This window comes from Artibeus jamaicensis, unplaced genomic scaffold, assembly GCF_021234435.1.
Source record: "Artibeus jamaicensis isolate MK-2021 breed Jamaican fruit bat unplaced genomic scaffold, CSHL_Jam_final contig_415, whole genome shotgun sequence".
NCBI lineage: Eukaryota > Metazoa > Chordata > Mammalia > Chiroptera > Phyllostomidae > Artibeus > Artibeus jamaicensis.
In genome coordinates, this window is record NW_026521823.1 from 11,514,553 (window position 1) to 11,532,900 (window position 18,348).

Below are 18,348 nucleotides of genomic sequence, written 5' to 3' on the forward strand. Positions count from 1 at the left end.
AGAGCAAAAGAGGCAAAAATTGAAATTGCAGGTTGCAAAGGCAGCCAGGATTTGAGATCCCAAGGCCCACGAGAAAAGACAGGTGGAGAGAAAAGAGAATGACATTGCATTTCTTACCTTCAAATCATCTGGTGATTTTGTATCCTGCTCAGTGCAAGAAGCTCAGAAGCCAAGCAGGATCAACTAAAAACAGTGGAGTTCAAGGCAGACTGACAGTACTACCATTCAAACTGGTAATGAAAAATTCCAGTTCCATTTGAATGAGCATAAGGGAAATTTCAGAACTTGCTTGTGATTAAATATTTAATTTAAAAAAAGAGTTCACTTTCCTAAATATTATTCTTGATTTAGATTGCTTACTTTTATTTTGAATTTTTATAGAATATCTGTAAATATTATTTATTTCTTTATTAATCTATATGAATGTCTTTAAATTTAATTTTAAAATATAACAATGAATCAGGTATTATAATCATGTACTTATCTAGGAGACATAAGCAGTGTTAGCTCAATATTCTTGACAGATATTTTGTACATGGAAATTGCCAAAAGATTAGCTAAAGATTCTATTGTAAAAATTACCTATAAATTAGATGCCAAATGTATTTTGCCATTATGCATTACTTGGAGACTACGTTAATAATAAAAAGGTGCAGAATTATTCTTTAAATATAAAGCAAACCACTGATAACATATTCCAAATATGTATACTCACATTGCCCTTCTTATTACACAAAGCAGAAATAATATAGCCCACAACATACTATATTTGTTCATAGAAAAGAAATGTTAATTTGCCAAAATTTAAAGTGTCATGAGGAATAATTATTTAATAAAACTAAAAATATCTGTAATCAAAACTGAAGAAACATTGACAAAATCTAATATTTTATTTGTTGTTTAAATAAATTTTATTTTACTATTACTTCTACTTACCAAATCTTGTGAAAGAGTCTAAAATATGGACATAGTTTGGATTTTTAATTTTTAATTTTTAGATTTTTAATTTTTCAGATGCAAATTAAGTGAAACTTTAACATATCAAGTATACAAAATTGATCAAATAAACTGTACATAAACTACACATATAAACTACTATATATACACTATTTAAAATTAACCAAAAGTTATAATAATCGAGTAGCTTTATTACAAAGTTTTAATTTTGAGCAAGAAACTTTCATACTTATGATTTTATTGCTGGATATGCTACATATGTTTACTTTAATCTAGTTCCATTAAAACAATGACATTAGAAGACTAATAGACTCAGAAAAAAAGACTTCAATTTTATCCCAATTTTTGACATTGCAAGTATTTGACCTTGGATAATTAAATTAAACCCTTTTTTGGACATAAATTAACTCCTCAGAAAAAAAGAGAGTTCAGAAATTTTTAAGATTTTTATATTGCTCAGAAAATTTATACTTGTATCATCTGAGCTAACCATTTTAAATAATATATTTCATTGATTATGCTATTGTACTTGTCCCTTTTTTTCCTCTACTTTATTTCCCTTTGCCCTGGCCCCCTCACCATCATTATCCAACCTTAGTTCATGTGCACGGGTCATACATTTACGTTCTGTGGCTTCTCCATTTCCCCTATGACTCTTCACCTGCCCCTGTCTATTTTGTACCTACCTTTTATGCTTCTTATTCGCTATACTTTCCCCCACATTCTCACCACCTCACCCCACTGATAACAGTCCATGTGATCTCTTAATCTGCTCCTGTTCTAATCTTTTACTTAGTTGGTTTTTGTTTTATTAAGTTCATTTGTGAGTTTACTGTCATTTTACTGTTCATATTTTTTATCTTCTTCTTTTTTTTAGAGAAGTCCCTTTAACATTCCATGTATTAAGGGCTTAGTGATGATGAACTCCTTTAACTTGACCCAATCTGGGAAGCACTTTATTTGCACTTCCATTCTAAATGATAGCTTTGCTGAATAGAGTAATCTTGGATGTAGGTCCTTGCCTTTTATAACTTTGAATATTTCTTTCCAGCCCCTTCTTGCCTGTGAAGTTTCTTTTGAGAAATCAGGTGCTAGTCTTATGGGAACTCTTTTGTAGGTAATTGTTTTCTTTGCTCTTGCTGCTTTTAAGATTCTCTCTTTAATCTTAGGTAATTAAATTATGATGTGCCTTAGTGTGTGCTTACTTGGGTTCAACTTTTCTGGGACTCTCTGAGATTCCTTGACTCCCTGGAAGTCTATTTTCTTTGCCAGAGTAGAAAAGTTCTCCTTCATTATATTTTCAAATTCTTGCTCTTTCTCTTCTCTTCTCCCTCTGGCACCACTTTGATTTGGATGTTGGAACGTTTAAATTTGTCCTGGAGGTTTCTAAGCCTCTCCTTACTTTTTTGAATTCTCATTTCTTCATTCTGTTCTGGTTGAATGTTTATTTCTGTCTTTTGCTCCAAACCAATGATTGAGTCCTGGTTTCTTTCCTTTCACTGTTCATTCCTTGTATATTTTGCCTTATTTCATTTTTCATAGACTCCTCTATTTCATTTTCCCCTATTTTGTGACCATACTCAGCCAATTCTGTGAGCATCCTGATTACCAGTGTTTCAAACTCTGCATCTGATAGGTTGGCGATCTCTTCATTAGTTAGTTGGATTACTTCCAGAGCTTTGATCTGTTCTTTCATTTGTGCCACATATTTTTGTCTCAGCATCCTTTAGTGTAGTAAAGGATGAAGCCTTGGGTTTTCACCAGAGCAGAGCAACCCAAGTAGTTGGGTTGTGACACTATGTATGGGGGAGGGGTCAGAGAGGAAACAAGGCCACTTTCTCAGCTCTCACTCTGCTTTCAGTCACTTCTTCTACTACCCACAGCAAATTGAGCCCTTCTGGTGCTTATTCCTGGGTGGGTAGTTTTATGTTGAGCCTAGGACTATGTGGGTCTCTCCAGTGGAGTCTCCTGTGAAGCTGGGACTTCCTCCTGCTGCCTCAACTCCCACAGGGTTTTTAAGCCAGAAGTTTTGAGGCTTTATTTCCCTGCACTAGAACCCTGGGTTGAGTGGTCTGTTTTGCTCCCTAGTTTCTCCTCCCAGTTTATCTGCTCACAAACATGGGACCACCTAGTCCGCCAGCCACCACCTTGTTCATCCTGATCCTTCAGCTGCTGCCTTGCTGCAAGTTTTCTCCATGCTAGCTGCCTACCTCTGCCCCTCATGCTAGTCTGGATCAATGTTTCTTGTTTAGCTCCTTGGTTGTTGGACTTTTATACAGTTCCATTTTCTGACAATTCTGGTTATTTTTTTATTTTAGATTTGTTGTTGTCCTTCTTTTGGTTGTGTGAGGAGATAAAGTGTATCTACCTACCCCTCCATCTTGGTGGGAAGTCTTGGGCTTGTCATTTTTAGTCTAAATTATTTTCTCAATACTAAAGGTTAGTATTCTAAACTTAGATTATTGTAATTATTAAGACAAAATAGAGGGACTGCTTTATTTTTAATTGAGTATGTTAATTTGAAAACAAATCTATTTAGAATTTGAAATTTAATTTTATTGAACCACTAAAAGTTAATTATCCCTCTAAATTTTTTTAAACATGGGGTATGTCCTAGTACAGATTCTAAATCAAATATAATTCCTAATATGTAGTTTATAAGAATGTGTAAGTACATTTTATGTTCAGCTTTAATTTTTATTGGTTGGTATTATGCATAGACATGTACATGTGCTTGCATAATATATTCAGTATATATCACAGATAAATATGCATAAATATAATGTATTTGCCACCATAATGCTTTATTATATGAAGTGGAAATATTATTTTATAATTCAAAATACTTTTAAAGTATATTGAAAACTCAATTTTCTCAAGGATTTAGAAGCTTTGGTATATCATTTAGAGCAGATATTGCTGGGAAAAGTACATTTCTCTCTTCCCTACTGATGTTGTTCTTACACGAGATATATTAATGATCCAATATAAAGTGTTGGAGTGTTTAACTGTAGACTGGTTTTGTTTGTGTAGTTTGAATCAACTAATATATCATGGATATTGTCATTTATTTTTTGTTTACAATCCCATAGAATTATCTCTTTGGATATGGTCGCTACCTGAAAGTTGCGTATCTCCTATCAATTATTGTGTTTATACCAAAATAAGTATATTTTATTGGGCCAACTGATACAGGAGATAGTGTGAAATGGATGGATGGTACAAATAATAGAAATATACTTTACTTGAAATAGACAAAAATGCTTACACAGCTCAGTGGATTACTTGGAAACCAACTCTTGCTTGACTGTATTTCTTATCAAAAACAAAGATGAAGCAGAAACACTTCTTTTTTGACATGCATGTGGAGATAGGAAGGAAGATACTAACAGTTTTTTAAAGCAATTCACCATCCCATAAGGCCTGGCCATAGAAGTGTAAACAGTGTAAATGAATCCACCATTTCAGTTGTCATATCATGTCCATGAGATTGTACACCTACAAATATACCTGAGAATGGTTGCTCCGTCACAGTTACATTTAAGTTCTTGGCAGGCAGGACTGAGAAAAAGTAATTTAGAACAAGTTTTACACTCTATTTAAAACAAATCACTAGTATTCCTTTAAATAGCAAGTTACAGTAGAAAGACACTGCCAGGAAGTTATCATATTCACTTTGGTTCATTGTTAGACTTTGTTTGAGATTGACATAGTTGTTTGAGATTTATATAGTTGTTGGAGTCATTTGCTTATAGTACGATCTTGCCACAATGTATTAAAGCATAAAATACCTATTATTTCTTCATCCACATTTTTAAGTCTAATGCTCTACTACATCCCACATAGGTCAGCAGTTCTTGAATATTTTTTTAAAAAGGCTGATAATGGGTAAAACTCTGCTAATAATGCAGATGTCTCCAACTATAATGGTACTAGATGGGAAGGAGATAATGAAGGAAGGGAATAAAGCAAATGCAGTCATGTGCAAGGAACTTGGTTTAAGTATTTGGATTTAAAAGCAACTTCCCTTAAGAAGCTTTTTAAAATAAAATTTCCATAAAACTTTCTTTGCCTAACAGAAGGATGTGAAAAGCCCCAATCTTAACTTTTGAAAACTATATAAATGATGTGTTATAAATGATGATCAAAGTAATTGGAGTGAGAGGGATGAATGTGTTTTCCAATCAGCTACAGTTGGTAGCACAGCCAACTGTTGGTGGATCAGTATAACCCATGGAAGTACCAGGTGTGTTTTGAAGGATGGGTAGAAAAATATTGAGCATATTACCTGTCTATATGAGTAACAGGGTTCCATGGATAGGGAATTTTTCCAAACAGTAAAATGACTCCAGGATTGATTTCTCTCTCTCCATCATTAAGTATGGCAGAATTTTTGAAAAAGGGTTTACAAGTAGATATAGTGAAAACAGAAAACTATAAGGTGGAGAACACAAAAGCATCAAGACATAGGCTATAAAACCTGTTAACTTTGAAAGCTCTAGCAAAATATTACTCTTATTTATACATCACTTATTTATCATATGACCATATCTTGAAAACATTCTTACCACGCACTGAAGAATCCTACTTTCAGCCTTTCAGCATTCTGCATTTCTTTGCCAATCGTATAGTGAGTATCTTGTTCCAGTCGATTCTGATGCAAGTAACTGGAAGCTGCTGGCACAAGGCCTTGAATATGGTATCTGACATTGTTTGATAGTTTTCACTAATTGCTGTCTGATACTCATTTTCTGCATGCTCTATGATTTTAATAAACTCCCCGGTAGTTTGGACTTCATTCAAAACAGTATTGAATCCTGAACATCTTTATGACTCACCAATTGAGTATCGCCATCTTCATAATAGTGTACCTGAGTCTTAAAGTACTCCAAGCACCTGGGTTATAGGTGGTATGATGGTGAATTTACATTCTTACTGCCAGCAACCAGTTCAGAACTTCTCTGGGTGAAACTGCAGCTTAATGTTCTGTTTCCCATCTATGGCTTTAGCACAAATGGTACAGAAGCCGTTGGAATAATGTTTTTCACATGGGCCTTTAAAGTGCTGTCACAGGATTCTCTCCAAGACACAGACTTGCAGCTACTTTCTCTGGCTGGGAGTCACTTGCTTCTGCTTGTAAGAAGTGAAACTTAAAGAAAAATTTGCTTCTTGGATATAAAACTATGCTTTTTCACAGTTCACCGTGTTCTCTAATTTGGGCCTGACCTTCATATCCTTCTAGTTTCAGGAGTGAACTGATCCATGTTAAGCTGGGCAAATGCATGCCCTGCCCCTTTCCTGAGGAGACCGTCGTTATTAAGTAGTCACAGGACATCGCCGACTACGTCATTAAATTTTCATGGGGGTGAATGACTTTAGGGCTATGTGTACCTTTCCTTCATATGGCGTCCAACCCTTGAAGTCAGCTATTTGGGCTGTTCTGGCCCAACCTGGCTGTCAATCAAGCTTATCGATGAAAAAGAAAGTGGCATTCAATGTTTTTAAATTATAAAAAAGTATAATTATGGTCAAGAAAATGTTATGGTACCAGCCACTTTTTTCTAAATTTTGTGCTTTGAATGAAAGTATTATCAAAAGGATGTAGTCATTAGACATACACAAATATTTTGAGGCTCTTGTTCTAAACATCGGAAACCACTCTAGACGTCAAACAGTAAAATGTTTTGTTGTATTACTTTATTTTTATACCTGAATTCTTCTGGAGCTTTAACACTGTATAGCCAATTATAATATATAGATAATCTGAAGAAATTTATGTTTCAAAATAGTTAAAATGTAATCATATTCACACCAAAGCTTATTTACTTCAGTTCCTACTCTGTGACTGCCTCAGTTTCAACTCGCAGACTGACTCATTACCAGTCTGACCACTTAAGCCAGAAACACAAGTCATTATTGACATCTGCTTCATGCCTCACAGCCATACCCAATGCATCACAGTTGTAAAATAAAAGATTCATATGTTTTTTAAAATTATTGGCATTTTGACTGGCTGCTCCTTATTGGCTTTATCATGTTTTACCTGGACACATTCAGTAGTTGTTAGTTTCTTAGAGATGAGCTTTCGAACTTACCTACATTTTCTCATCGACTTCTTCAAAACCCAGTTTCCTTCCAAGAATGAGATTTTTTCACCCTTATATTTAAAATATTTTTAAAGTCTTCAAAATAAAAGCAGTGTTCAAGGAGAGTTTCATCTATATAGAATTTATTCTATTCTGTGGAGGAAATTTTTGCTGAGCTTTGGCAGTGAACTCAGAATTTTGTGTATAAGCCAAAACTCTCCCCAAATCATCCAGTGAAGTTTCACATATGTCACAGTTGGAATACACACACCTGCATAGAGTTCACAAGTAGTAAGCATCACAACCCTATAGTTCACAGATGGCAATAACATGTTTAGAGTAGTAAAACTTGTGGAATTTGTATCTATACTAAACAGTATCAACCATATGTTTAAGAGAATTGTCAAAAAAAAGAAAGAAAGAGAATCGTCATTGTCACCCTGATATGTTTTGCTGTGCGATACATTATGAAGGAGAAAAATATTTTCTACAGACTAGAAAAACCTCTTTTCTCACCTGGGCTTTGTTATTCAACTTCTAGATAACTGGGAATTTTTCTTGGATCTTATATTTGACTACCTGGAGATTTCATATTATTGTACTAATATGAGTTTTAAATTATATCTTAACATTGACCCTGAACAGTTAGATTTGTCCTTGAATTCTCTGACACCAGGCGTTTCTTCCCTTGCACAATAAACACACTAAGTGCTTCCAAGACAAAGCTATCTCATCTAAAAATATCTGTTGGTATAATCTCGTTCATCAATAAGATTGTATAAATGAGACAGTATGTACAATTGCCTCAGTGCGAACTATGTTGCCATTTTGATATAATGGAGCATAACGCAACTCTTAAATCAGATGAACCATGCAAGACTTGCTTTTAATATCAACTTTTGCGCTGATTCATAACTTTTCCTCACAACCTGCCTCGTTAGCTTCCCAAGCAAGGTCATTATCTTAATTTGGATAAACAAATAAACAAAAAGATGTTACTATTACTCTCACTCGGTCCATTTTACTAGTCATTTCAAGAGGTTTCCTATCAAATAAGTAGATGTTCTTTACTATCTATGGAACTTCCTATTTACTATTATGATGGCGTGCACTGTGATAATTGGCAAATTTAGCACAGATATAAGAGTTTTGCAATGTTCTCCTTTTCAAAGGACTATTATAGACATTTGCATTTATTTAACACAGGTATTCTTGATTTCAATTATGGTTCATATGATAACTCTTGATATAACTCTGAGTTGTCTGTGTGGTTGTACATCTCAGACATCATCTTGTTGACTTCGTGCTTTTCAGAGAATATATAGCTCTGTAGTATATCATTTTATTTTCAATGTAATTCATGTAAATTTATGTGTTCTGCTTTATATGTATTTCAGGGGTCTCAATTAAAAAATTCTTAGGTACTTAACCAAAGTAATTGAATTGAAATATGGTTAAAAGCGCATAGTCCATAAGAAAGGTACCATATTTTGCCATGTTTAATGTGCTCCCATGTTTTTAGCCCAATATTTCAGAAAAAAATCTTTTGTTTTATTTTTTAACTCAATTTCTTATTTATTTATATTTAGGTACTTTTTATCATAAAGGAATTTTACCATTTATTTTTGAACAAATTATAGTATAAGAAACTTTATGTAACAAATAATTACAAAACACAAGAACAGATACAAGTTATTTCAGGTACTACCCATGTATAATGTGCATCCTTATTTTTCCCTCAAAAATTTGGGCAAAAAAAGTGTGCATTATACATGGCAGAATACGGGATTAGGAAGCAAGGATTGTTATAATGTTTTAAATAAGGTGGCAATGTTAATGAAGCATGCCTGTAGATAAATACTGTACCTTTCCTCTTGGACATATCCCAAGGATAAAACTCAAAAATAATCTTAAACTGAATTATTAATCTTATATTTAGAGAAAATATTAAATTATTATTTGGAAGTATTATATGAATGTACGATTGACAGTATTACTTGAAAGTACGTAATAGAATAAAGTAAATAAGTAATTATGTTCAAGTCATTAGAAATCAAGATTTTCAGTACTAAAGAGATTAAAAATCTAAGAAGTGAAAACACAATAGCCTCAAATGTGAATTGTTATATCAACATGACTATATGAATATTTTAATAAAAAATTATGTAGTTCTGCCCCCTGAGAAATCTTAGAAGACATAACAACACAAAAGCAGTGAGACCCCTGGGACCCCAAGTAGTAAAACCCACCATTTTCTACGTCACTGGTTTTTGTTTTTGAATAACTGTTTTATGGAATAGCATCACGCTAAATAATTACATTATAAAGACAAAAGGCTCAAAACGAAAACCCAGTAGACCTCTTAGCTCACGTGACATTTGATATTCTAGAGTCTAAGAATCTTAGTGAAATTTTAACCATAATCAGTTTTACCTATAAATGCAGGCTGCATCAAACCCTCTCCTTACCTCTGTGGACAAAACAGTGGCTCTCTCTAGACATGTGCAAGGTTTAGAGCCTACATCACACATTATTTTTACAAATAGTCCCTTCCTCTTGCCTTCAAAGAAGAAAGTTTCAGATCAGACAAGAGACAATGATATTTATGCCAAGGTCTTAGAATGAAAGACTAGGAAAATAAAATTAAGAAGTGAAAATCTTAGGTATTTGTAATTAATATAAAATTTATAGAATGGCTTAAATGTATGTGCCTAAATATAGTACAAGTGGAGTTAAGACATATATTATTTTCCACTATTGATAAAATCAGAAGTTACACATTGATTTAATGTAATTTTATTAAAACAATGTTCAAATATTATAGTTGGCACTGAGACTAAAATAGTTCATAAGATTAAAAATATGATCCTACCCTTTGAAGACCATCAAATATATTGCAATGTAAAATATCTAAAGGCAAGCATTATTTTAGTCTTTGTTTTCACGTTTTGTTATTTATATTATACATATGTCCACATATGTGTGATATCATACTGTGATGGTAGCCTGGGGCTGGGGGTGGAGTAAATAGATATGGGTCAAAGGGTACAAATTTTCAGTTATAAGATGAGTACCTTTATGAAATCTAATACACAGCTTGGTGACTATACAGTACTTAATTATACAATATTGTATACCTAAAAATTGCTAAGAGAATGGATCTTAAGCATCCTTAACACTCACATAAACACAAAAATTATGTATGTGAGGTAATGGATGCATTAATTAACTCAATAATGGGAGTTAATATATGTATACTTTCATAAAGTATACATATATCAAATCATCACACTATATATTTTAAATAACTTAAATTTTTATTTGTGAATTATATCTTAATAAAGCTGAAGAAAGGAAGTTATAATGGTGATAACTTTATTGTGATAATGATACAATATACTGTATTTTTCAGACTATAAGATGCCCCCCAAATTTGGTAGGAAAATAGGGGTGCATCTAATAGTCCGAATGTAGCTTAGCTGGCTCACTGTGGGGGGGGGTGGCCTATGTTATTTATGTTATTAAATATGTTACCTATTTTGTTTCAATTTTTCTATTTTCCCCCTCTAAAACCTAGGTGTATCTTATAGTCCAAAAAATTCAGTACATCAAATTTAAATATACACAATTTTCTTTTTAAATTATACTTCAATAAAGCTAAGGGAAACCATAAATTGACTAAAAGAGAGTAAAAGTCTAAGGGCCCCATTGCGATACATTATGCAGCAGCAGAACAGGAGAAGTTACTGGAGATAATGTCCCAAGAAAAGTAATTTGACTACAAGCTTGTTGTTACAGGATGGGGTAGTGCATTAAGAGCAACAGATTGCATTTCCTAAAAAATTCCTGTTAGTAGTCCACAGGGAAAAGGAGGTCTCCTAATTTGGTGAATAAGAGCAGAATAAGAAAAAATACTACTGTGACGAAATGTAAATTTGTTTCATCAACCCAAATATCTTTAGACTGTCAGGGCTTTAGAGAAACTTGCATTTATTGTTAACCACAAGATCCTTAAAACATCCCCTTAAAGTTCCCAGGCTGGATACATCAACCAAGGCTTGCCACACATTTTCATATTCATTATACCTTTTCTCAATGCTCTGGCTATATCCTTAGCTTAGGCCACAGTAATGGATAAAATATCTCTAGAAAATAAATAATCTTTATAACAAAGTACTGAATGTTTAACTCAGCTTGTAGACTGAAAAAACTCACTATTAGATATAAGAAAGATGATACGAGACTGAAGTCGAACTGGAAATGAGCATACTACTGAAGGTCAGTCAATACTTCATCTTTACATTTGAAGAACTATACACGATTTGTATGTGCTCTCAATGTATTTGCTTCAACACACCATGCACTTGATATTTACAAGCACACTTACCATTTGTGCCTTCAATTTGAAAGCTGAACTGAGCCAATATTGTGCACTTCTGTCATCTAATGGACTCCAATGAACATGAAGATTTCAGTTTATTGGGAGGATGAATCATTTCCTTTTGAAAAATATTTTTCTTTACAAGATAAAGCAGTGGGAAAAATAACAGCTTGGAAAAGACTTGCTAACAGTATAATTGCTGGATAAGCAGTAAGAAATAAACAATTACTCTGTTGAAAGTTACTAGGTAATAATTGTCTGATGATACACAAATTTCAGGTTTTGCAGCACACCAAATTGATAGTTTCCTAGGTTACAGGAAGGGGAAAGAATATAACATGTCTCCCTGCAAATACATAAAAGGACCTGTGAAAGGATTAAGAAAATATTCAGAAAATCAATATTTCTGATAATTACAGAGTTTTTCTGGGGCTTTGTGTCTGTACCAAAGCATTGATTTTTTTAAAGTATTGTTTAAGGTACTTTAAGAATATGTTTGACAATTTTTTTCTTCTAAATGAACACTGGAAGAAACACAGTTGTGTTGATGATTTGATAAAAAGAAAGACAAAAGTCAATTAACTGCTTATCAATAAAAGGTCATCTCTGATCTAGATAAGGTATTTAATCAGAACATTTTGAAATGTGTTTTAACTCATTCATAAGTATTTTGACACTGAAAGAAATGTAACAAATTAAGGTATATTAAAGACATAAAATTATATGATAAACTATAATAGAAAAACTAAATGCTTATTATATGGAAAAACAGGAAGATGATATAATAAGCACATATTAATTACACAAAAATAATTGTTGAGGTTTTAACCAATACTATTATAATATCATAAAAGTGGGTGATAACTAGTCCTAGTAGATACTGAGTTTCTACTATATTCCAGAAACTGAGTGAAGAACTTTAAATACCACTTTTATCACCCAAATAAATGTTTATCATCATCACCACCACGACCACCACAATTACTTTATTATTATTGTGATAGATAGGAAGCTAAGTTGCCAAAAATAGCAACAAAAGTAACAAATAATGCCTGTATTTAATATTTCTTACTTATGAATCTTGATTTAAAATCCGAATACAAATATTTACAAACATTATTTTCTACGTGACAATTTAGACATTTGACCAAAATCAAAAGGAAATTACTGATTGTTCCTTTTCCCTCTTACTTTCTTGTTCAGCATGGTACTTAAAAATTCTTGCCACACAAAGTTAAAGATTTTTCTTGGATAAAAATGATTATGGAATTCTGGAAAAGACTGAAGGAGAAGGAAGCTTTATTGAAAAATAGGATTGAAAAAAGAGAAGAGAGCCGTGAATCACAATGCCTCACAAGTCCAAAAGTTCCCTTTGAACAGGCACAAAAAAAAATGGGCCAAGATTGATCATTTCCTAAGACCTATGAAAACTTTCAAATTATTTTGTCTATTTTTAGATAGTAATAGTATATCATATGTTCACTGTGTATAACCATTATCTTTATCTCCATATCTACCATCTAGTCTCACTGTGATTAGTGATTAGTAATTACCGAGGAGTACAATTTATGTGATTACACAGATGTTAAGATTAATTGGAATAATTAATCTTAACATCTTAACCAATCTGCAACCAAAGGCTACTTATCTGATTTGGATCAAAGCAAGGAGACAAAATATCTCCTTTAAACTTCAATATTTTTTAAGTATTACTAAAAATTAGAAAAGCTAAGCTAATAAAAGTACCCCACCTTAAAAACAGTAAATACGGATACAATTTCTTGGAATGTGCTATTTATATATCTAAGTAAGTTTTAATATGTTAAAGGGGTTGAATATTATTTTATTTCTAAGTGCTCAAATTTTATTGTATAAAGATTCCCATTTTGTTACCATATAAATACCCCCAAAGTAAGGCTAGCAATATAATTACACTCTTAGAAAAGAATGCTTAGAGTATTTCAATTAACAATCTCCCAGATAACTACCATTATAGTAAAATAAACACTACTTTACATGCTAATTTTGGTAATTAATTGATATCCAATCAACTCACTTATAGTTATTTTCTTAAACACTGGTCAATTGTTCAAATTCTTTGTTAGCTTACTGTATTAATTAGGGCAATAAAGCACAGTTAATGTTTTACTTTTTGAAATAATCATATGATGACTAAATAAACTTACTCTTAATCATTTAAGTTTATTATGATATCATGTATTTAGTGTACCATAAATGTGTAGTCTAATTTAAATCTGAGAAAGTTCGAAGGTTTATGTAATTCTAGACAATTGAAAGACAGTTCCTAAACCTGGGAAAGATAATATAAACTGTCTTATGTGAATCTTCCTCATTTTTGCTTATTTAAATTTTAGTTATAAATTTTAATTATAAATATGTATATATACTCTGGCTTTTGAGATTACTCTTTGAAAAGAACTATTTTGTTTTTAACAGTAAAAATATTTACCTTTCTAACACATGCCAGTAATTTTAGAAAATCATTTATTATATAGATATCTTCAAATAACTCACATTTTTTATGTACCAGAAATTATTCAGAAGCAAATTTGAATGAGCATCTTAATGAAGTTTAAAATTACCGAGGAATCAAATGCAAACGGATATACTAAAATCATGGGATTTTCTTTTAACTTCTAAAATTTTAAAACTTAAATTTAAAATAGGGTTTAAAGCCATTTGTTCTTATGATCTTTTCTCACTCATGCAGGCATCTGTTTCATTCATATTACAAACGCTACAGAAAAAAATTAAGATTCATTGTGACAGTGGCCATCTATTTTATATGAACACAGTAAAATTGCACAGTAACACTGACTTTGATAATGCAAGTTATTAGCTTCTTTTGAGCTCAGTCCTGCTGTTCCATTAAGCCCACCTAAGGCCCCTTTCCAGGGAATGCTGAGCAAGCAGGCAGCCGATGCCGTGGAAAGAATGAAAATTTCTGCCTTAGCATTTGCACATTTTCATTTTTATTTTTATAGCTTTTGTAAAGCAAATTTTACTTGCTCTCTGTGTGTTTGTGTTTGAAAAAAACCATTTTTATTTATTTCATAATAATACAGACCTGCTTCAATTTTCTTTACTGTTATGGCCTATATTCTGTTGGTATTCTACCTGATGTTGGTTTGAACATTGTAAAGTTCATATTAGAAATGTTCAGGCTTGTACTTGAACAACAATATAAATAAATAAATAAATATTAAAATTAAAAAGAAAAATGAAATGTTCAAACCACCCTGGCCAGGTAGCTCAGTTTGTTAGAGCATCATCTTGATACTTCGAGGCTGTGGGTTCAATCTCCCATCAAGGCGCATGCAAGAATCAACCACTGAATTCGCAAACAAGTTGAAGAACTAACTATTCTCTCTCTTTTTTCTCTCAAAATCAATGAATAAAAGTTTTTTTTAAATGTTCAAACCTGCAGAGAATTGTTATATGATTTTATTTGAGCCAAACTGTTGACATACACTGGGAGCAAGGTCCCCAATGCTCTAGAGATAACAGTTTCTTGTGTGCATTTGAAATTAAAGAGGGGGCACGATGATGAGTGGAGAAAATATGACAGGAATTGGATTATGTAAGATAATTAACACAATGAGAGTGCACTATCTTTAAGGTTAATGTCCCCTTATAGGGGTATTACTTCTGCTATTTCAAATGTCTGTTAACCCAGATGCACGAACAAGGGGCAGGGAACAAGGAAAAGGCACATAAAACATTTTCCTTAAGAAGTTATATGCCTGGAGCAGGATTACCCATCTATTTAGGAATTTCTGATTACATCACTCACTCTGCAGGTTATTTTCCATAGAACTCCTTCTTTGCACCCACAGTAATAAAAATATACAAGGTGCTCTTCTCATTCTAAGTTTTTTTCCAGCCTCAATGTTCTCTAGGGGAAGAGGAGATCATTCCTACAGTAGTTAATGTATTTGCCCAGAAGCATTTGCTAAATGTCTCCATATCTATGATCTAAGACTGTCAGATGAAAAACTGATGATCTAGGTACCACTGAATCACCAGCCTCTGGTGAGGTCCTGGAAATGAGCAGGGGTCCAAACACATAAATGAGCAGTGAGGTATGGCTGCTGTATGTAACAAAAAAATAATAAAAAATACAAGGTTTGTGTGGAAAAGGTCCAGCCATTATTAATATAATAAGAATAGTTATAACAATATTATTACTATAACACAAACAGGCATGAAATTGATGTAACCTGGCAGCCAAGGAGAATGGACTGGAATGTACATTCATGAACAATGACAACTTCACTGTACTAGTCAGTGGGGGTGGTAGATGCTGTTGAATGAGCATGTGTATTGTGTAGCCAGCACATTCAAAATGACTGAAATAGCACAGCAATGAAGCTGCATCAAATCTTGTGTTAAGTTTGAACATTTATCCACAGTTTGAACATTTATCCATGGTAATTATTAGGTGATTCAGAAGGTTGCAGCATGAGCAACTGGTGATTGGCAGCTTCATTGTGACAATGTGCCCACTCATACATCATGTCTCATGCAGAGGTTTTTGGTGAAATATCAAATCACCCAAGTGACTCAACCCCTAGATCACAGATGTGGGGCCCTGCAACTCCTGGTTTTTCCCAAAACTGGAATCATTTTTGAAAAGGAAGAGATTTCAGAGCATGGATGAGATTCAGGAAATGCATATGATGGTGACTGGGAGAACTGTGTGAGGTGCCTACTTTGAAGCGGACTGAGGTATCATTGTCCTATGTATAATGTTTCTTATAATTTGTATCCTCTTCAATAAATGTGTCTACTTTTTGTATCACATGGTAGGATACCTTCTGGACGGACCCGGTATAGTTGGAGAAGAGCATATGAAGCCCACAGTTTGGATATTCAAAGTTTAAGGCAGTGAAACCAAGTGATTTGTTTTTCCAAGTTTCATGGTGAGCTCATGAATAATTCTGATTTTGACACAAAGACAAAAAAAATCTAATGAGAAAGAATCATACTGCAGTATAATGTGATTGTAATCATGGAGTATACTTTAGAAATATGTACCAAAAAGTTCACTGTTAAAAATTGATACTACACAAATAAGGTATTATGAGTATTTGCTATTTGCAAAAAACTGCAACAAACATATATATATATATATATGATGGTAAATCTATAAAATGATTTTATGAAAGCAGATTTTTTTAACATTGCAAGGCAGATCAATCAGGATTCTCTAGAGATGCAAAACCAATAGAAGAGGAGAGAGAGAAAGAGAGAGAGAGAGAAAGAGAGAGAGAGAGAATGAGGTGTGGATCACATGACTATGGAGTGTCAGTAGTCCTGTGATCAGCATCTGGAATCTGCAGAGATAGAAAAGCAAGTGGTGTAATTTCAATCTAAAACCAAAGACCTAGAACCAGAGAAACCATTAATGCAAATCTCAGTCCCAGGGCCAAAAAGATTGACAACTCAGCTCAAGCCAACAGGCAAAATGTCAAAGGGATGTATTCTTTCTTCCTAGGCCTTTTTGTTCTATTCAGGCCTTAATTAGATTTGATGTCTTTCATTAACAATGGAAAGGGCAATTTACTTGACTGAACCCACCTATTTAAATGCTAATCTTGTCAGGAAACATCCTCATGAAAATACACCAGAAATAATGTTTAATCTGGAAGTTCCTTAGCTCAAACTGACAAATAAAATAACTTTCACACAAGTAAAATAACTATTCCATACATAATAGTTTTACAAACTATTATGAGCAAAAAAGCAAATTATAAATAGTATGTATTACATGACCACAGCTTCATACTAATCTTTTAAATGTATTTGTGTATATGGTACTATATCTATTTATTTGTATTTTGGAGGCATATATAAGCTTTTAGTAATTCTTATCTGTGACTTTAGAGATAATAATGTAAAACTTTATTCTCATACTTTTACAATAAACATAAATTATTTGTGTAATTGTAAGTGGTTAAATGTTTTATATGTTTTTCTTTACTTAGAAAGAAAAATTAAGTTTAAATGTACTTTTAAAAATTATTTTAAAAATTACAGAAAAGGTATATTTAGTTGAATAAAAAGTAGAAGAAATTCTGAGCATTTCTGGAAGAGAGGGTATGTTCTATAATGCAAATATTCAATACATATATGTTCAATTGAATTAATCTTTATTACTCATTAAATTATTTAGTCATTTTTAGCCTATTTACTTACAGGAAAATTATTGTTTTGTAGTAGCAACATCTATGATCAACAGCAGTTCACATAATCAAACACATTTTATATAATAATTAATAAATATTGTGGGAATCCATATTCTAAACAAATAACTAAATAAATAATCAATATATTGACAAGTAAATATATATACTATCAGCTGACAGTTTCACTCATTCTTAAATTCTGTTATATATCATTTGAAGAATTTTAAGTATGCATCAAAGTGAAGGGGTTACATTTTCCTTTTCTTGAATAACCTTATTTTACAGAGTTAATGTTAGGTATTTGCCACACTTCCCATTTAAAATAATATTCTCTTGGGTTGTAGTCATGCCTCCAACCAGATCCTCAAAAATTATATAGAAACACATATACTAATACACATACAGCTTTTGTTCTTTCCAAGTAAACATAATCAATTCCTCCAGTCAGGCCTGATTTCATCTCTTTTGCCATGTCTGCTATTTCATTTTTCATGGTGATTATTTGTACTTTTTTGCTTCATAATTTTCTGATTTTGCCTTATTAGGACTAAGAAATGTGACTATAGGCTGTCTGCAAAGTACTACGGACAGCATGAAGTCTAGGACATGGAGGACTCTAAAATCCTATTCTGTGATATGACAGAGGTCAAATTACAACTGACATTTTACATTTTTTATTGATTATCATTCTAAAAGAGGGATGGATGAATTCCAC

The 18,348-nt window shown here is 32.6% G+C and overlaps 1 pseudogene; it reads right to left on the reverse strand.

The window, feature by feature from the left end:
* Positions 1-5,521: 5,521 nt before the first annotated feature.
* LOC119040800 (F-actin-capping protein subunit alpha-1-like) lies at positions 5,522-6,902 on the reverse strand (annotated as a pseudogene).
* Positions 6,903-18,348: the final 11,446 nt, after the last annotated feature.